This window comes from Ixodes scapularis, unplaced genomic scaffold, assembly GCF_016920785.2.
Source record: "Ixodes scapularis isolate PalLabHiFi unplaced genomic scaffold, ASM1692078v2 PGA_scaffold4__175_contigs__length_147842914, whole genome shotgun sequence".
Taxonomy (NCBI): domain Eukaryota; kingdom Metazoa; phylum Arthropoda; class Arachnida; order Ixodida; family Ixodidae; genus Ixodes; species Ixodes scapularis.
In genome coordinates this window covers 80265199-80283620 of record NW_024609879.1, presented here as the reverse complement: position 1 = coordinate 80283620, position 18422 = coordinate 80265199, and positions in this window count along the sequence as shown.

Below are 18422 nucleotides of genomic sequence, written 5' to 3'. Positions count from 1 at the left end.
GATCTCAATTGCTATTGTAGACCAAAATTTTTTGTTTTTGTTTTAGACCGTTCGGAGTATCTAATAAACTTTGCACTATGTGTTGGTCGCTTTGCAAGCGCGAGATGCCAGAGTGTTCTTGTAGCGGCGGAGAAACGCTATTCAAAAGCTATCTTGAGTTGCTTGCGCAAACGCAAGCAGTTAATTTTGCGTTAGAAGGTGCTAAATTGCCCACGTTATTCTAAAACTCCCTATCAAATACCGTGGAAGCCAATACTGGCAACTCCCGCGGAAAACGGGCGAAAAGTGATTGCAGCGCCCCTGGCGAGCTCGGAGTCTCCGCTGGCTGACAAATTCTCCGAAATGCATTGGTTTTGCCTATATCCGTGCGAGGTGACCAACGAAAAAAAATTGTCACGGACATTCGCTGCTCTGAAAGTTAAAAAATGGGTGCCAGCTCATGAGTGAAAGACATTCTCTTCGCGTGGGAAAGATGTTACAGCTTTCTGGGTGCAATTTCGGAGTTCTCCCGAAGAAAACATTCTGTCACAACTTATGTAAGCCAAGCAAAACACGAATGTATGCCTTCGCGCTGTTTCGTGAAAAGGGGAAATGTACCAACATTTCAGAACATAGCTTCGTTTCAACTTTATTGTTCTTATCAGTAAATTCGTTTTGTCGTTGCAATTCCCATTTCTCATAAGTGTCTTGCTTATAACCGTTTCGTCGAACAGGCGAGCTGGCTAATCCCGTTAAGATCGTCTCCGGATGAAGAAGCAGAAGTCAATTTCAAACGACGTACGTTACGGCAATGTCAGTATGCTCCGAAAGAAGGCGTTGTGCATATGCAAATCTGACGCGATTATAGATTAACAAAAGCGGAGTTACGAAAAAAGCAGACTTCTCGCGCTTGCAAATAAAGAAGGGGAGAGCGTCGTAGCCCCGCGAAAAAAGGTGATTTCAGTCACGTTATTTACAGTGCAGAAATTCCGATTGTTAGCGCGGGGACGACCAACATCTTCTGCTTCGCTGCTTCTTTACTTCTACGATAAAGGCCGACACCCGTTGAACCGTTTCCACTCTTTCCATTTTTGAGTCTTCTTTCTTTTATATTTTTGAGGCGACGCCACTCTGCCGCGTTATTTCTTCCTCCTGCTTATATGTTGCTGTGTATATTCTTTGTTTGCTTTTTGCTTTTTTTTTTTTGCCCGACGTGTAAACAATCGCGTATCCTTGCTTTGTTTGGCTTAGTTTTTACTCCCTTTCCTTCGCTTCGGCGCTTACTACCCCCGGTTTGTCTGCGCTAGGCCCGGGCATTTTGGGGGCCGTCTGCAACTTTGCTGTTGTTGTTGTTGTTTTCTTCCACTGTCGTCTGCGATAACCTCCTATTTTCGCCTTCGATTGAGTTTCTAATCCAAAATCGTCATACGTGCCTTTTTATATTTATTAAATATATTAAGAAGTGTAAGCTCGTTATACATTTTTATTCGAATTTTATTTGTGTACTCCGGCCGGCACGTCTGCTACGGGTCATCGTTTGTTGATCAACCAGCCGCATTCGTGCATACACCAGACCATACTTAGAGATGGCAGGCTTGCTATGTGCTGCCTACCATTGCAAGAACAAGTTTGTGCGATATGGTGGAAAATCTTTCTTCTGCTTCCTACGTCAACCTACGGACACCTACGTCAACAAGTACTTGAATGCACTTTTAAACTGCTTCGTCAAGCGAGCGAACGAACAACCCGCCAAAGTCACTGGAAAAATAAATTCGAAAGCAAAAAAAGGTTACTCACTGCTAGCACATATAGAAGATTGCTGCCTGCGACCAAAACATTTCTGCGACTCTTTTTTACCGGGCAGTGTGAGCTGCACTACGTTATTTATTTCCCCTGTTTTGTTTTTAGTTCGTACCTACGCCGCGAAAGCAAATAAAGAAATGTACAACAAGCAGCTGAAAAAAAAAGGGACGCTTTCTTCTTTTTTCATTAGTTTCGTCGGTTGCTTCCGCTTTGTTTGTCGTGAACTCAACACCGGTGGCGACCACCAGCGATTCATTTGCTGCTTTCCATTTTTTTTTCTTTTTTTCTATAAGCGCCGCAACGATCGTCGTCGTTGAAATAGTTTTTTTGCTAGCTTCTTTGTTTTATTCGCCGTTGTTCGCCTCTTTCCCGTTTCTTTTTATTTTTCTCGGGAATGGCGACACCATTTTTTCTGCAAAGTTCGGTAAGTGTTTGCACGGTCATTCTTATCCTTACTTTTTGTTTTGTTTTTATGCTCCAGCAGCTCGTGCGCTTGCTCTGGTAATATTAACATGTCGTTTTTGCATATTTTAATAATTACGACGTAGTTCGAGTAGCTAAACGCCTTTTTTCGGCTTCCCAGACGCGTTTCAAACGCGTGTGATCCCCTGAGAGGCGTTTGAGACCGCTAAATAAACTGCTCTATCTTTGTTTATGCGCGCGTTGTTATTCGATTGTCGTTGCAGTTGAGATCAGTGGATTCCGCTTTGCAAGCGAACTGACCGTAATAAATTGTTTCTGCTGTTAGGGTGACGATACGGGGCTTGTAAAGCTCGAGGACGTCGCGGAGCCTATACTTTTCCATTGCGGCGACTGCTTCCGTAGACTCCGAGTCCGCTAGAGGCGCCACTGTCGCGTTCGCCGCCGCTCCTATGTGTTTTCGGAGGAGTTTCCAGTATTGGCGAAGCTATATCGTATTTGTCCCTATTCTATTATGTGGTAGCCCTATAAACAATTCGTCAGTTAAAAATTGGACACTTCCGCCATCACAAACTTTAATTTATGTTTTTATTGCAAGGTTATATCTAGAGGAACAGTAATACGTAATACATATGGTGATTCAATTTGAAAGAGACATTTTAATTTTCTATGTTGCTCTGCTCATGGTACACCGTGAAAAAGATTTTGTGTAGGTCTAGGATTGTGATAGCTTCTATGGCAACATTTGAGAACACCTGTTCTGATAGCCTGCTCGTGCACAAGGCACTTTCAATATTGTTTTTCTTTTGAAAGCGTAAGCAATCCACGTCACCATATCAGAACACAGGCAATCATAAATGTATACCTGGCACTTTGCTTATCTGAATGTAAAAGTATAGGCTAAATTTTGGTCAATAAAGATATTAACTTGCTCCTACAAACCTTTCCTTGAAACAGTTTACGCCTGGATAACTAAAGTCTTCGCAAGTTAAAGTAAGGGTGTTAGGATGACAAAGCATGACAAACTCTGGACATTCTTCAATTAAATATTAAAAAAAACTGTCTGAAAAACACGCCGTATGATATCATGCACAATCAATACAGAATAATTTCGCCGAACAAGAACCAAAATCACATAAATTCTGCGGTCGACATCTGCAATGTCTGCAAAAAATAATATTTTAACACATCCAATTATAAAGCCACCTTTAGAGTGGCACCTCGCTTTTCAATATATATATATTTTTAAGCATAAACAATATGGTGTGTTGAATCTCTGGAGATAACAACCGGTTTGCTTGAGCCAAGAAGATAACAACCGGTTCCCTTGAGCCAAGAATGCTAGACAAATAATAATGTTTTGAATGAATACTCCGAAAATTGTTCAGCAGAAACGAAAGGCCAGGATTATATTTACAATGGATATTTTCGGTAGAACTTGATAAGGGAATAGAACCAACAATATTCTATTCAACCATAGTTAGAAAAGGTGATTCAAAGGAATATTTGCTCATGTCACTTGTTCGACAAAATGTATAACATTATAGATATCAAATCAAGCGCCGTTGAACAAAACCTTGTCATACCGGAGGCTCGTTTTTAGATATTGTAATTGCAACTAGCGGTTTTAAAACAGTGACTAACCCGTTTTATGAAATCTTTGATAATCAAGAGCTTCATTCTTTTTACTTTGAAAACTTAAAAAAAATATTTATTTTTGAAATGTTGGAATCGCTTCACAATCTCTATGTCAACTGCCTAACCTTGTAGCGTGATCTATAGCCTCAACATTCAACATAATTTCAAGTGTTTCAGAAGCTTGTGTGCATGCCACCTCTGTTGTTCTGCCAGTGTATCTGTACCAAGCATATTACGCTCTTAAGATATGAACACCTGCTAAATCACATCTATACTCGTTTTTGAGCAGTAATTAAATTAAAGTCCAGGATTTGCTTTCGTGGTAGTGCAAAACACTCTTCGCTTTCTTTATTGATGAAGCGAAGCAGAACAATTGATTGCAGCACCACTTCTAACAAAAACACTTGATGAGTCTAGTCGGCATATTTAACAGCAAACCATCCGTGTACCTATCTGGCATGCTTTAAAATATATTAGACTGTAGCTCTTAAGCACCCATTTAGGCTTGAGCGGCGTCGGCGTTGCCGTCGCTGTCGGTGTAACAGCGCGTTGCATTATGGGACGCTTCCCATAATTACGTCACACGTAACGTCACTTGTAATGTCACGAGGGTTACGAGTGACGGTGCGAGGGTCACGGGTGATGTGATTATGGGATAGGTGCCATAATGCAACACGCAAGTCACGAGTGAGGTCATGTGTGACGTAACGGGTGTATCGATTGACGTCACTCGCGACCCGCGCATTGCATTATGGCACCTTTCCCATGATGAAGGTAGACGTGACGTCATGAGTGACGTCACGTGGGTGACATAGCGTCGTGAGTCACAAGGGACACGAGTGACGAGGAGGAGGAGGGAGGAGGAAGATGAGAGGAGGAGGAGGGGGATTCCAGCTACCCTTCATGCAGGCAGGTGCTATCACCATTAATAAATCACAGGGTGGCACTTTTGAAAACCTGGTGTACTCATTAGCCAAGTGGCCATCTACATGGGTACGGGTCTGTGCTGCACCCATCGATCACTGTGGCAAGCGAAGTTGCTAAGTCGTGTGCCGCCGAGGTCAACAACGCCTTGCTCGTGGTAGCTCTGCATCTCTCGCCTACGGCACTCACGAAATATTTCGTGCAAGACAAAGAAGAACCTCACTCGACTGATGTGGAAAAACATGCCATTGGCTTCGAGGGACGTACACATGATGTTCTGCTGTGCCATCTCAGGAGAAGCACGCTCAAGACTAATGCTGGGGAAATAAAAACGCTGAGCAGTTTTCGACAAAGCCGAGTGCCAGTAGGATGACATCGAGAGTATCACATGCTTCGTCAAAGTTTTGACTTCAACGCTGCCTCGTTCTCCCCTCCCGTCTTGCTCCTGCTGTCCTGTTTCCTGCCACCGGGGATTATTATTGCCATATGTATATATATATACATATCTTTCTCAGATTATTTAGTACGGTACATCGCAAAATCGAAATACCTCAAGAGGGGAGGGGGAGCAGCAGAGGTGGAGGGGAGGGTACAAACAAGGAGGAGGGGTAAACCCTCCTCTCCGTACCCTCTAATCCTCCTCCTCAAGAGCTGAGCTCTTATTCGGGATTACCGAAAATTTAAATGTCTTTCTTTTTTGTTATCTTATTCATGTATATATCTATGTTCTCACTGTCTATTTTTTTACAATACTTTTGCGAGACAGACATGTTTATGGAATAGTGTATACTTTACATTATGTGACGGCATCCAGATATATCGCTGAATCGAAAAGTAATTTATTGTAAAAGAGATAATCAAAGTGGTATCAACAATGAAACATATATTGGGGATACCCTTACAAAAATGGCATATCTGGACTTATATAAAAAATATGGTTATATAAAAAATTGGGCATATCTGGGCATATCAAGCACATCAGTTTATATAAGGCTTATCTAGCCAGATATGCTCAACTTTTTTATATAACCATATATGGGTCCGCCAAATACGGTAGATCTGCCTTCCTTATCAGGCCAGATATGTGCGAATCAAATAAGGCTACCTTTATATACAGGCTGGTTTTTTTTTTTTATTCTTGCAGGTCTGTTTTTTGAAAAGGCCATGAAAGCTACACTTTTGCGGTTTGTGCGAGTGAGTTAAACGCCCAGGCGGACATTATGTGGGTGGCTAATCTTTGCGATAAGTCGGCTAATTAATTGAAATTAACTAATTAACTTTTTAATTAGCGGAAATAGACATATGGTTCAATAAGGAACTTGCTGAGCGTCTTCCAAAACCCATAAATCAGTCATTTTCAGAAAGACGTTCAGCGCATGAGAAGCGTAATAGTGCACCAAATTTACCGCTAGTGAAGCAGGTACAAGACTAGCGGTTTCGATAAGGCGCTCGGGCTATTTTTCTGTCTCTTATCTAGCCCCAGCTTGGTACCTGCTCCACGAGTGGTGAATTCAGCGCACTACTGCGCTTCACACGCGCTCAAAAGCTTCCTAAAAATTACTGATTTAGGAGTTTTGGACGATGTTCAGCAGGTTTTTTTTTTTGAAACCACCTGTCTATTTTCACAAATTAAAAAGTTAATTAGTGAATTTTAATTAATTAGCTGACTCATCGCAAAAATCAGCCACTCACATAATGTACTGCTGGGCGTATAACTCACTCTCGAAAAGCGCATAAGTGTAGCTTCCACGGCTTTTTTTTTTTTAAACGAATCCGCAAGAATAAAAAAAGACGTATATTGATGTTTTCTACGAATAACTACCAAAAGTGACTTCTCATCTCTATAAGAAAAATGCAAATTGAATATTGAGAATGTACCAACTTTTATTAATTCTTAAATGGGTTGCGCTATACACAATTCCTGATTTCGCTCAACGTAATTCCCAGAGAGAGCAGGATTATCTACATTCGCTTAACGAATGTCGACGCAACGTTAATGTCGACTAAACGGTGTGTCGATGTAATGTGTATCCACGAGAAGGTGGCCGTGGAAGCTGTTATCACGAAACGCAGGCAGAATAAGAAAATCTGTATTCTACCTTCAGTTGTGGCATGACTTTAGAATTTCGGAGAAATTATTCTCCCGGCATCCTGGAGATAGACAAGGCCTCATTCTAGATGTAGTCTGGAAGAGTACCTTTAGCAAAACGATCAGTTGTCGCGAGGTAGGTACATATGTTGACGAGACGGGACTTGAAAGGTGTAATCCCAGATATATGTTGACACGGCTACGGCAGAACCAGCACTCAACCACAAAAGTGAGAAGGAAGGTGTCCGTGAACATTACACACGATTTAGCACAAGCTGTTATTTGTAGAACCGAACACTAAACGCATTGCACAAGAAATCTTGGGTTTCTCTGAAGAAATCGTTTGTCGCCAATATACGGGTAGGTCTTTTCGAATTTACTGCAGAAGCAGAAATCCGCAGCAGCCACGGAGGGCGCAACACACGCCAAACTTGGACCGGCAGAACGCATTCCGAGATTGCCAACGGCTAAAGCGTCGTCCGCCACCACGCGACCAGGCTTCTGACATTTCCCGCGCACAGAGAGCAAAGTCTACGGCTCGTTGGTTCGGAAAGCGCGGAAGTTCTACTAAACTTTCAACATAGGGAGAGAGAGAAAATAGAGAAGGAAAGGCAAAAACGGGAGTGCACACACAAAAGGCTTACCGGCTTATCTTCTGAGGCCTTTCACGAATGACCACAACGAGAGGATTTGTCACTTGTACCCAAGGTTGATAGCGCAGTGTATGCTATGTGTGGACTTGGGCTTGAGGCAGGTGCCATGTTTTGCCTTATCACCAGCTTCTAGACTCTAGTCACGTGACCCTAACCGAAGACACGATTGGCCTATAATACGCATTGCGTCTACCCTACTCTCAATACCGAGTGAACAGGACAGCTCTATGAAGTCCAGCTTTTGAACTTGCAAAGAATCTGTCCAGCCGAAACTATAATTTTAAATGGAAAACTGCGCGACTACTTTTTCGCACGATGTCCACAAATATATATACATATATATAATTCTGTGTACGCTGTCAGGTTCGTGTTTTTAAACTTTAATGTTTTTTACGAGAGTTACACATAAAAGACACCACGGACAGCATATCTTCCGCGTTTCTACACACGATGAATTGCGGTGCTCCCAGCGCAATTAAGTGTTGATTGCTTTATAAAACCCGCACCCCGACTTCAACGCACGCCCGAAAAAAAACTCTGCCTTGCAGCAAAGCCACTCCACATTTGTCTTCGCACATATATGCTGCGCCCACTTTTTTTACAACAATCAGCACTCCTATTCGAACGAGCTCCCCCCAAAAAAAATTCGGCCTGGAAGGAAATCCCTGGCTTTTCGTTTTACAGGTCCACAAAAGCTCCTGTGAGTGCACTGCAGTGTAGCGATTCTGCTTCGTTGTACGGTTACGAAGGCGCTTTCTGTGGTAAAAAGGGCGCACGTGAAAACAGAGATAGAAAAACAGCGAAACGCAAACCTGAGCTGTAGCAGTAAGGACAATATCGAGGAGGCTCCCGAGCTTACGAGAAGCGGCTCGTGGGTAGGAACTCGCGAATCGCCAGCAGTGTGAATGCCGGTGGTCTTTTGTCACATATATCGCTAGTAGCTCGGCCGACTGTCACTGGTCGCAAGTGTGAACACGCCTTAACGCCATGACATTGCACTTTTGGTGCTGCTTGGTCCCGCCCATCGGCGTGTAGCATTGCTGGGCGCATGGTTCAGTTCACAGGCCGCCGCGTTCCTGGATGGAACTCGGTGGACTGGATATTGTGACTTTCTTTTCTGCTGCCGTTTTTATGGAATTCAAGAAAATATAAAAGTTTTCGTCAAATGTCATACCCATCATTTCCTTCTTCTTGCGTTTAAAACAATGCAGCCGAATCATGGCAAAAAACAATTCCCCAAGTCGTGGTTTTGACAGCAGCGACGGTCAATTGATACCGATCACGGGAATTGAAAATACAACGTGAGAAGGACGAAAAGGCTTCTGCGCAAAGTAGAACAGGTCATGGACGTATAGGTATAAAGAGCTCTTTAATTATTAACAACCGCAGTAAGATTATTCTAAAACCGTCTATAAATAGAATGGTTCTAATAGAATAAGTGAACTTAAAATGTTGATTAAGTTTGAGATTAAAATTGAGAAATGTCAATTATTATGCCGATTAGCTCTAACCGTTGTTGCTTTTCCTGACCGGTGGCTACAGCGACTAATCTATATCGATTAGTTGTTGGAATTGACGATTAAAAATAACGCGACAATACGGGGAGAAAGAACACAAAGAAGACACAGGAAACATTTGCACAATTTTCCATTCTAGTATGTTGTCGAAGTTTCATGGCTGGACTGGCCAGAAAATACTGCACGTAATTGATGTCGGCCAGTCGCCGGAACTTTCACGGCGAGACTGGCCGAAAAGTACATTTTGTAACCGATGTCGGCTAGTAGCAAGAACTTTCCCCGGTGAGACCCCGATGGCTGCCGGGGCCGGTTGCTCACTGGCGCCACTGACCGGGTTCCGCCGTACAGTACCCGGTAGTGACCGACATGGGCCCAGTGCTGGCCGACATGCTGTGCTAGGTGGGCAAGCGCTCCTACCTGCACGCCTTGAGAGAATGCTATCGACGTGCAAATGAGTCAGTGCGAGTGGACTGACCTTCTATAAAATAATTAATGACGTTTTTTATGCACAGGATTGTGTTACTAGCTAAAATAAAAGCCGTGCAGAAAACTGGACAATAAAACAAATTATTTAACACAAGTATTTTACTTGAGCAGAAATAGATGGGTTTCAATGGCCGAAAGTAACCCTTTTTTAGGAGTTGAGAAATATGGTATGTGTTCTTAATGAGTAAACATAGAGTACATAATCATTGCTGGGCGAATGCTTGTATATCAGAGTTTCTCACGAAATAGCGAAAAGCGTAGGGCTAACACTTGTCAAAACGGATGAGAGTAAGAATCGTTCGCGCTATGTTTCAACATGTAGGCACTTAATCTTATAATTATATCCACCCTTTTTTTATCTGAAAAACGTAAAGTCGTGTACATAAAATATGATGGCATTATCCTATCGGCGAATCAGTTCGGCTCAGTTGTTTCGCAGCGCGGTGCAGGTGCGACGCTCTTCTTCCCGATTACGAGCGGATTCGAGAATGCCCTTCTGCCATTACATAGAAATGACATTAAATTTACCGCGTGGACGGAATACCGAATTAGAACACTACGAAAAATCAAATATTTTTTCGCGCCTCTTTTTGTTTCCAAGCTTCAGTAAATTAATGTGTTATTTATTTATGTTTTTTTTTAAATACTATGAAACCAATACATCACTGCTTGAAGGGAGATAGAGGTAAAGACAATTGAATAACTTCAATAATATTAAACTCACTTAACGAAAATTTATAGAAGTGGACATATACTATGAGACGAACAGGTGGTCACCAACAAAATTGATTCCCGATTCCTGATGATGAATGGTACAAGAAATTTAACAGCGCTCTAGAGGTTTTGGACAAAGACAAACTTTTCCTTGAGGAAACCTTACTTCTTTTTTTAGCTAAAATGAGGTAAAGATTTCTTAGCCTATAAACTTGTATTGCGCACTTCCCACTAAAAAAGATTTGGATATTGCCATGTAAGTTCACAGATGGAGACGCAATTGAGTACGTATATCCACACCAAATGACATTTCATTCGACCACGAGATACAAAGTATTGACAGTTCCAACCTACTCGCGCACTTCACAAACAAAATGAACCATAGATAGGTTATTTCTTGGTTCTCAATGGTACAGATATGACCCCGAATGCCAGTCTTAAGGAAATTTAAACGCGGCCTTCTATGCTACGTTTAAATGTCTCTATTTCTCTATTTCTCTATTTCTCTTGATATCTCACATTCGCAACACAGTAATACCCAACAATATATTCCTTCGCCGTGCACATTGCAGACAGAAGAGTAGAACTTGCTCCTCGTATACACATAATTGCAGCAGTAGAAATTAAATATAACATAAAAACCCTACTCAACAAGTGAGTAAGAGCAGTTCAGAAACGTTGACAAAAGCAAATGGAGGCCTTCCGGGATAAAGCTCTAAGGACGGCGCCTTCATCCAATGATCCCTTGCTTCCAGCGACGGTAATTCCTGATATTTTTGTATTCTTTACTTTGTGCAATTTCCCGGCGTTTCTTTCGGACATTTGGTAGTTCGCAAATAACGTAAACCTATCAGCATCAAAGCATATATAGGGAATAAAATGTCGCGGATGAATGTTTCGCATAGGAAGCGCGATGAGAAGAGGAGTGAAGTGCAGTCCCGCAGTTCCGGGATGATCACAATATCTCAAATGTTGACTGTCAGCCTTGATATTATGTTGTATATTACGTACACGTAATATGAACAAAACAGACAGACATCGCGCGGAAAACATTCACGCCAAAAAAAAAGAAAACGGCGAAAGCTACATCAGCAGACGATTTCCTGGCAGCTTAGTCACAGCTTTCCTTTTGCGACCATGGTAACGCCAAAACTCCATGCGCTGGAGCTTTCCTTGAGGGTGATTAAATATTATTCGCACTTCACTTATCTTAAAGCTTCTGCTGATCGCACTGTCTTATTGGCGCTTTTTTACAAGATCGCTCTCTCACTGCTATGAATCTTTAAACGTATAAAGTCTGTTTTGTTGAAGCAGAGGTGCGGGAAACGTTGACTGCACCACTTCTGATTTGTACGAGCATATAACCATGGTCTGTTTTTGTTTTAAGGTGTATCTTATGCTGATATTTGTTTATGATGTTGTGCATATTATAAAGGAAGTGGCTTGTCATAGAAAAATGTATTATTTAATACAGACCTTCAAGAAACATCACAGAATTGTCAGCCATGATTAAGAGCAAGACGCCCGTTCGAATCCACGATTTATTACGGTATTCAGCGGTCACGTGAACGAATTTTCTATATTTTTTCACGCAAATTTCAAGTACCGCGGTTGCTATTTCAGTGCAAGATGGCTGTTATAGTAGATAAATATTGTAGGAAAAGTTCCTATATATTTTGTATTTAGGTCTCTGCTCTAACCATGAACAGATTTGAAATGAAATATCATTTGACTGTCCGCTAAAAAGGCAATAATATATTATAAAACCAAAAAAAAAATTATTTAGTATTTTATAAGTAAAGATATTTATTACTTTACATGTAGCAGACACCAGTCCTGGGATAATAGATTAGAGCGTGGAACATTGGTCACGCTTTTATATTACCCAGTCGTGTGTTACGAGTACTGCGATATAGGAACTGGATTGATGTGGCTGATTGGCATTCAATTTGACTTGAACTAATCTATGGGTGCCTGGCAAGGGTCCTAGATTCAGAGTTTTTTGCACAAATGTAATAGCTACGAGTTGAAAATTGCAGAATTGTGTGAGATATTGACTAAGGTCAACGGTGTCAGTTATGAAAAATATGCATTAATTAGACACACAAGTGAAATTAATGAAAATATGGAAGACACAAAAACAGGTATTTTTTATTCTCTTTATGAGATTTCTTGTCGCCGTTTTTGCATCGTACTCGCTGATGCGCACCTGCCGTGAAATGTTTTTTATCAATTATAACGAAAGATGCTCCATGAGAAAAAGGTGGCTGCACTTTTGATACTTCTCGCAATTTCCTGCCTGTTACCTCCTATTTTCTGCTTTCTAGTTCCTTATTTTATTTCTTCTGACGTGCCGCCATAACACATGCTGGTTTATTAGATACGAAAATGTCAACGATTCCACTGTAGCAATTTGTGTTTTAATTCAAGAATGTAACACCAAATGCCGCAAATGCCAGATGTTTCCGCAGTATACGGATATACGGAAGATGAGATCAGATTTTGCTTATAGCGTTTGAAAGTTTATGGTGCATTATATAAAAGGTTTGGTTCAGGAGTGGGAACGAGATATCTCTTCAAAAGGCATTCAAGAAGACAGCTTTTGATTGCGTAGCAACAATGCGGGTTCTCGCCATCGTCATCGTATCTCAGCTTCTTTTAGAAAGGTAAAATATATGCTCTATCGTACCACAGTAAATCTTATGCTAGACATGAGTGCGGAATGAAACATGTTGCCTTTTTACAGGACTGCTTACGTTGTGATTATTCCGTGTGCATTCTATGGGATCTTAATTATTATTTCAGTTGACTGAGGGCCAAGAGCGACTAAGGTTCTAATACTCTTTTAAAACTGTACAGGTCGTGGCTTGGGCTACGTGGAAGATGGGCGTTTACAGTGACATTGGCGATTTACCCGTGGAACCAATCAATTTATTTCAAGAACGCAAATATTGAATTTCGAACCCATTTTTTACAACTTTTAAAGGATGGTATTCTCCTGTATATGGTACCTCTTATCAGAAACAGGGTTGACAATATTCCAAGCAACGTACGTTGGTGCGTATGTGCTACGAAGAAGATTAGTGCGGGGGTATGAAGAATGTCAAACAAAGCGGAGAAGCGTGTCCAGCAGAGGTGCTGGAGAAAAAAAAAAAAGGGCAAGAGAAAGGACTATTGGAGTACGTGGATTAAAATAAAAAAAAATGTCAACCGTTCACCGACAAAGGAATGAGCTAAAAACCTCAAACCGCTCAAAGAAAAACGAAAAAAAAACGTATGGAATGACTTTGTAATAATACAAATAATTCCAATGAAAAAATATTAAAATGTATGAATTGTCAGAAATGTAGGTGCCCAAAAAGATAAATATAAAGTTCGTTTGGTTTCAATAAATGTGACCCCTGTAAATGTGATATATATTAAAGGTGCTCGTTTCTATAATTGCCCCAGGTAGCACGCCAGAGGAATGCCCAACTTGGGCAAAGGTCTGACAAGCATAAGCGCCCAGCTTTAACACAGTTAGGTTTTTGCACCATGGCACTCATCAGTGCCAAAGTACGGTGCCTAACTATAGCCTTAGTTGGGCGATCCTAGGGCATGCCAAATTTTGGCTCTTCTCTGGTACGCCAGAGGAGTGCCAAAGTTGGTGCCATACTTGAGCCATAACTGCCATAGTTAGTCCTAATCTTGGAATTTGGATCATGCCAAGGTTTGGCGTTTCTCTGGTCCGCCAGAGGAGCGCCAAAGTGGGTGCATTAATTCAGCCATAACTGTCAGAGCAACGCCTAATTTGGGTATTTCGGACACGCCAAAGTTTGGCGTCTTTTGAAAGGCCACAGGAGTGCCTAAGTATGCCATACTTGAGCCATAACTACCAAAGCAGCGCCTAATTTCGGTATTTCGGCCACGCCGAGTTTGGCTGTTTTTCTGGTGCGCCACAATTCTGCCAAAGTAAGTGCCAGACTTGAGCCATAACTGCCGCAGTAAATCTTAATTTTGCGATTCGGGGCATGCCGAAGTTTGGCTCTTCTCTGGCTACACACTGAAGTGCCAAATAAGTGCCAAAAGTGGCAAAGAAAGTTGAGATGCCTGCCCAAGTTTCGAACATGTCTGGTGTGTCACAGAAGTGCTCTTTCACGCGTCCCGGAGGAGAATTAAATCAAATAAGCGTTGGAAACACGATGGTAAGATATCATCACCTCCGTTCCCGAGACGCACGGCAATTCTTTGGAGTATCGTGCCAGTGCCGGCTGAAAGACGGTTCCAATATCGCTGAAATGTCCAGTTTTTCACCACCGCTTGATATCCGGTAGGTATTGCCGTACAGCTCTCTTGCCCTGGCCTAGCGTTCGCACAATATTGTGCGAATACTCTACGATGCGTCTGAACCCTATTTGCCGAACGTCGTGCAAGTATGTGTACGTTGCATATCATTTGTTGCATATCCAATCACATATACGGACAAACAAATTTTTTTGATCGCCCCCAGAAGTTTACTTAACCACTATATTTATACACACTGCATTCTCGACATATTTACAAAGATCACACTTCTCTCACTCTGTTAAAAGAGGAGCAAATTATAAAATAGAATTAACACACTTCTCATGTCAAACAAAACTCATCACACAAAAAACCGCGGAGATTGAGAGGAAAGCAGGACTACTATCAGAAGCATGCTTGCACTGTACTTACTTATAAAAGAGCGATATCATGTAATCCTTGATAGATGCATAATCCAACTCAGGCACCCCACAAACACATTTAAGAAAGAAGGTTGCGCACATTCAACTGACGTGTCGTCGTCGGCGAAGAACAGTTTTTGTCGAAGCGTGTCCAACAAACACATCACAAGAATTCCACGAACTCCGGCGAAAAAAATTGCTGAAAAAACACGGCGGCGTCTGCAACGCACGAAAGAAACAGAACACTGAAGAGCGCAGTTCGAAAACCGGACCTATCTGGTCCGCCTATTTCTATAACTAGGCAGACGGCGAAAACAACAGCCCCAGAGATCCCATCAGCGTGACATAGAAAGTCACGCGACAAATTTTCGTCCAAACGTTTTTGTCCTACGGGTCCTACGTAGAGAGGTTACACCGGGTCACGCGTTTCGCTCCACCCTTTTGATTTGCTTAAAGCGGCTGTCGCGCTCGCTGACACCCCCACGAAGACAGAAAAGCAGGTGGCGAGGATTTGCAAAAGGCGAGGCCAGTTCTACCGGTGACCTTGTCGCCTTGCCTAGTGTGTCAGCGTAAAGGCCCGTTCACACTCTTGCAACCGAGTGCGACCGAGAGAGACCAAACCGGTTTTTAAGCCTCTTGCGATCTCTTAGGACCAGCTCCGCTCAGTGCATCCGGTCCCAAGAAGTCTTTCTCGGTCGTACTCGGTTGCAAGAGTGTGAACGCGCCTTTAGGCTTCCATTCTGGGCCTCAGAAAGATAATCTCCTTTCTTGGTGCTTATGTTTCGCGGGCTTGTCGTTATCCGATAGGGCTCGATTATTTCTCTCCCGACTCGCTCGCAGTGGCCTCCCATGGCTGTCGTGCCGGCGAAATTAAGAGCGCAGCCGGGACATTTTCTCCCGTGAATGACGATCGGGTGCTTAGAATCTGAAGCAGCTCTTTCGGCGTGCATTTAATGTCCTCGGAGTCGGTTGTTGAGGCATCGCCCCGTTTGCCCGATGTACCTTGCCCCTCAGGACAGGGGATCGCGTACACTTCCTCCGCTTCCTCTCCTTCCCCCAACACTTCCCTTTTCGGTACTCCCATGGAGCGTTCGGGCTTTGAGCTTGAAGTCAAAAATAAATGTTGTTGAAGTTGAAAGATCGTCCTGTCTGTATCGTCCCCTTTGTTTCTCCACTTTCTAAATGTTTAAAAAGTACCAACACACTAAAATAGTACAAGTTCCGGGATTTCATTTTCATTCCGCAAGTGTGATGCGGGAACCGCGGCACGGAGCCCCGATCGTTTCCGCTCTTTGTTATCGCTAGGATTTGACAGTGCTCAATCACAATGCAAGACACGCACAGAGCCACGCTCGCTTTTGCAATGTGCCGCCTAATACTGATATCTCTTGTGGAGACGTGCGCACATCAGTCTCGCACAGTGCTAGCTCAATGGCAGCACTTTCTGTTAAAGCGGATTTACACCGGGGATGTAGGCAGTCGCGCGATCGGAGTAAATTACATCGCAAAAAAAAAAAAAAGTAATTAGATGGTCAGTCTGGCGTGCGCGATGAGCGAGTCCAACGCCTTCGTTGGCCGAGTCGCTTCTCAAAAACTCTCGCTCCGAACGCCGTTAATTGGCTCGGCCTCTCCGCGATTAGAGCGCATTGCAAAAAGTCGGGTCAGCAAGCGACTGCTCAAATCCCGACGCTTTTTGCCCGCGATGGTCGCTTTTGGAATGAAAGTTATCGCGCGACTACATCGCATCGCCGGCGTGAACGCGCCTTAATGTCGAACCAGTCTCACGACGCGTCCCGATATTGGCGTGTGTACCTACGCGCGAGTGCGACATCTGGCACAATTTGCGTTTGCAAAGCCTGGTCCAGCCGCGTCAAAACATTCAGCAAACCTTTGGACTGGAGAAATGAAGAGACACCCAAAATAAGATAAAGTTGCCAGCCGAATAAAACTTGATTTCTATTTAATTAAGATGAAGATCACCCGCGTACATCAAATACCTGATCAGCCGAACTCCAAGGCAGTAAGCCTAGTTCTGGCACTTGTTTGGCAACTTTGGCCCGCAGCTGCCAGGTGACGGCCGAACTTTCGGAAAGCGAAGCCTAACTTTGGCACTTGCTTGGCGACTTTCAGCCGTAGCTGCCAAATGACAGCCGAACTATCGGGAAGCAAAGCCTAACTTGGGCACGCGTTTGGCGACTTGGGCCCCAAGATGCCAGATGTCGACCGAACTGCAAGGTAGTAAGCCTAACTCTGGCACATCTGTGGCGATTTTTGGCCCGAATGTGCTAGATGACAGCCAAACTTTCAAAGAGTGAAGCCTAACTTAGGCATTAGATTGGCGATTTTGGCCCAAAATTGCCAAAGGTCTGCCGAACTACCGGGCAGTAAGCCTAAATCTGGTATTTGTTAGGCGATTTAGGCCCAAAGATGCCAGATGACAGCCGAACTACCAGGCAGTGAAGCCTAAGTTTGGCACTTGTTTGGCGAATTAGGGCCAAAAATACCCAGACTGTTGCCAAGGGAGGTCAGCTTTGGCCCTACTTTGGCTACTTCGGGCTTTTTAATTCCCTAAACTCCCAGACGCAAGCCAAGTTTTGATCCAGAACTCGGTGCCGCCTGGGGTAGTATTCGGTCTTATTCTTTGGAAATACAGAATATCGAAAGTTGGAGTTCAATGTACTGGTGTATTGAAACTATTTGATATATGTGATCCCACATAGCTGGAAGGTAATTCAGGTATATCAAGTAGAAACAGTCACCAGAGTGACCATGAATTACCCTGTGACGAAGTGGTCTTTTTGAGTAGAGACAGACATCTAAGAGATTTTATTATTCATCTAAACTGGAAAGGTGATGTGCTGAAGTGCTTTCTCTAAAAGCATATTTTCACTTTGTTGTTATGTTATTTCTTTATTGAAGCGATTGAAACACAATTTAAACAAATTTTTTTGTAGAACTTTAAACCGATTCCGTGATATGGCATCAATGCGTGAAGGTATACACAGAGTGTTTACCTTGGACTCTAAGACGTTTTATAAAGCAAGGGGCTGAGAGTTTTACGATTGCCTTCTTTAAGCATTTATCCGGCTCGGCGGCATTATATTATGAGATTACCATCATAGAAACTTGGTTAATCAAAAAAATATGCTAGTTAACTTTGAAATAAAGCTTTTGTGGTGCAATTGTAGTATTTATACAAATTATTATTAACGATGAAAGCAGTTCGAATAATGTGCGAATTTGTAAGCCCTGCTAACACTGGCACACAGAATACTAACGTGTTGTTTTCAGTTACGCAGTCACTTATGTGATCGGCTCACCCATAAAATGCTCCGTTTCACTTTAAGTTCAAACAGCCGAAGCTACGAGCTAATGAGACAAATCAGACATCGTCAAAAGCGCACCACCGTGGTATTAATAATGTTTCTACACGTGTTTTATCAACGCTGATATATTTATAATGAAAAGGTCTAGAGAATTGGGTTTTTTGTCGCTTCTTTATTGGTTCGATTAC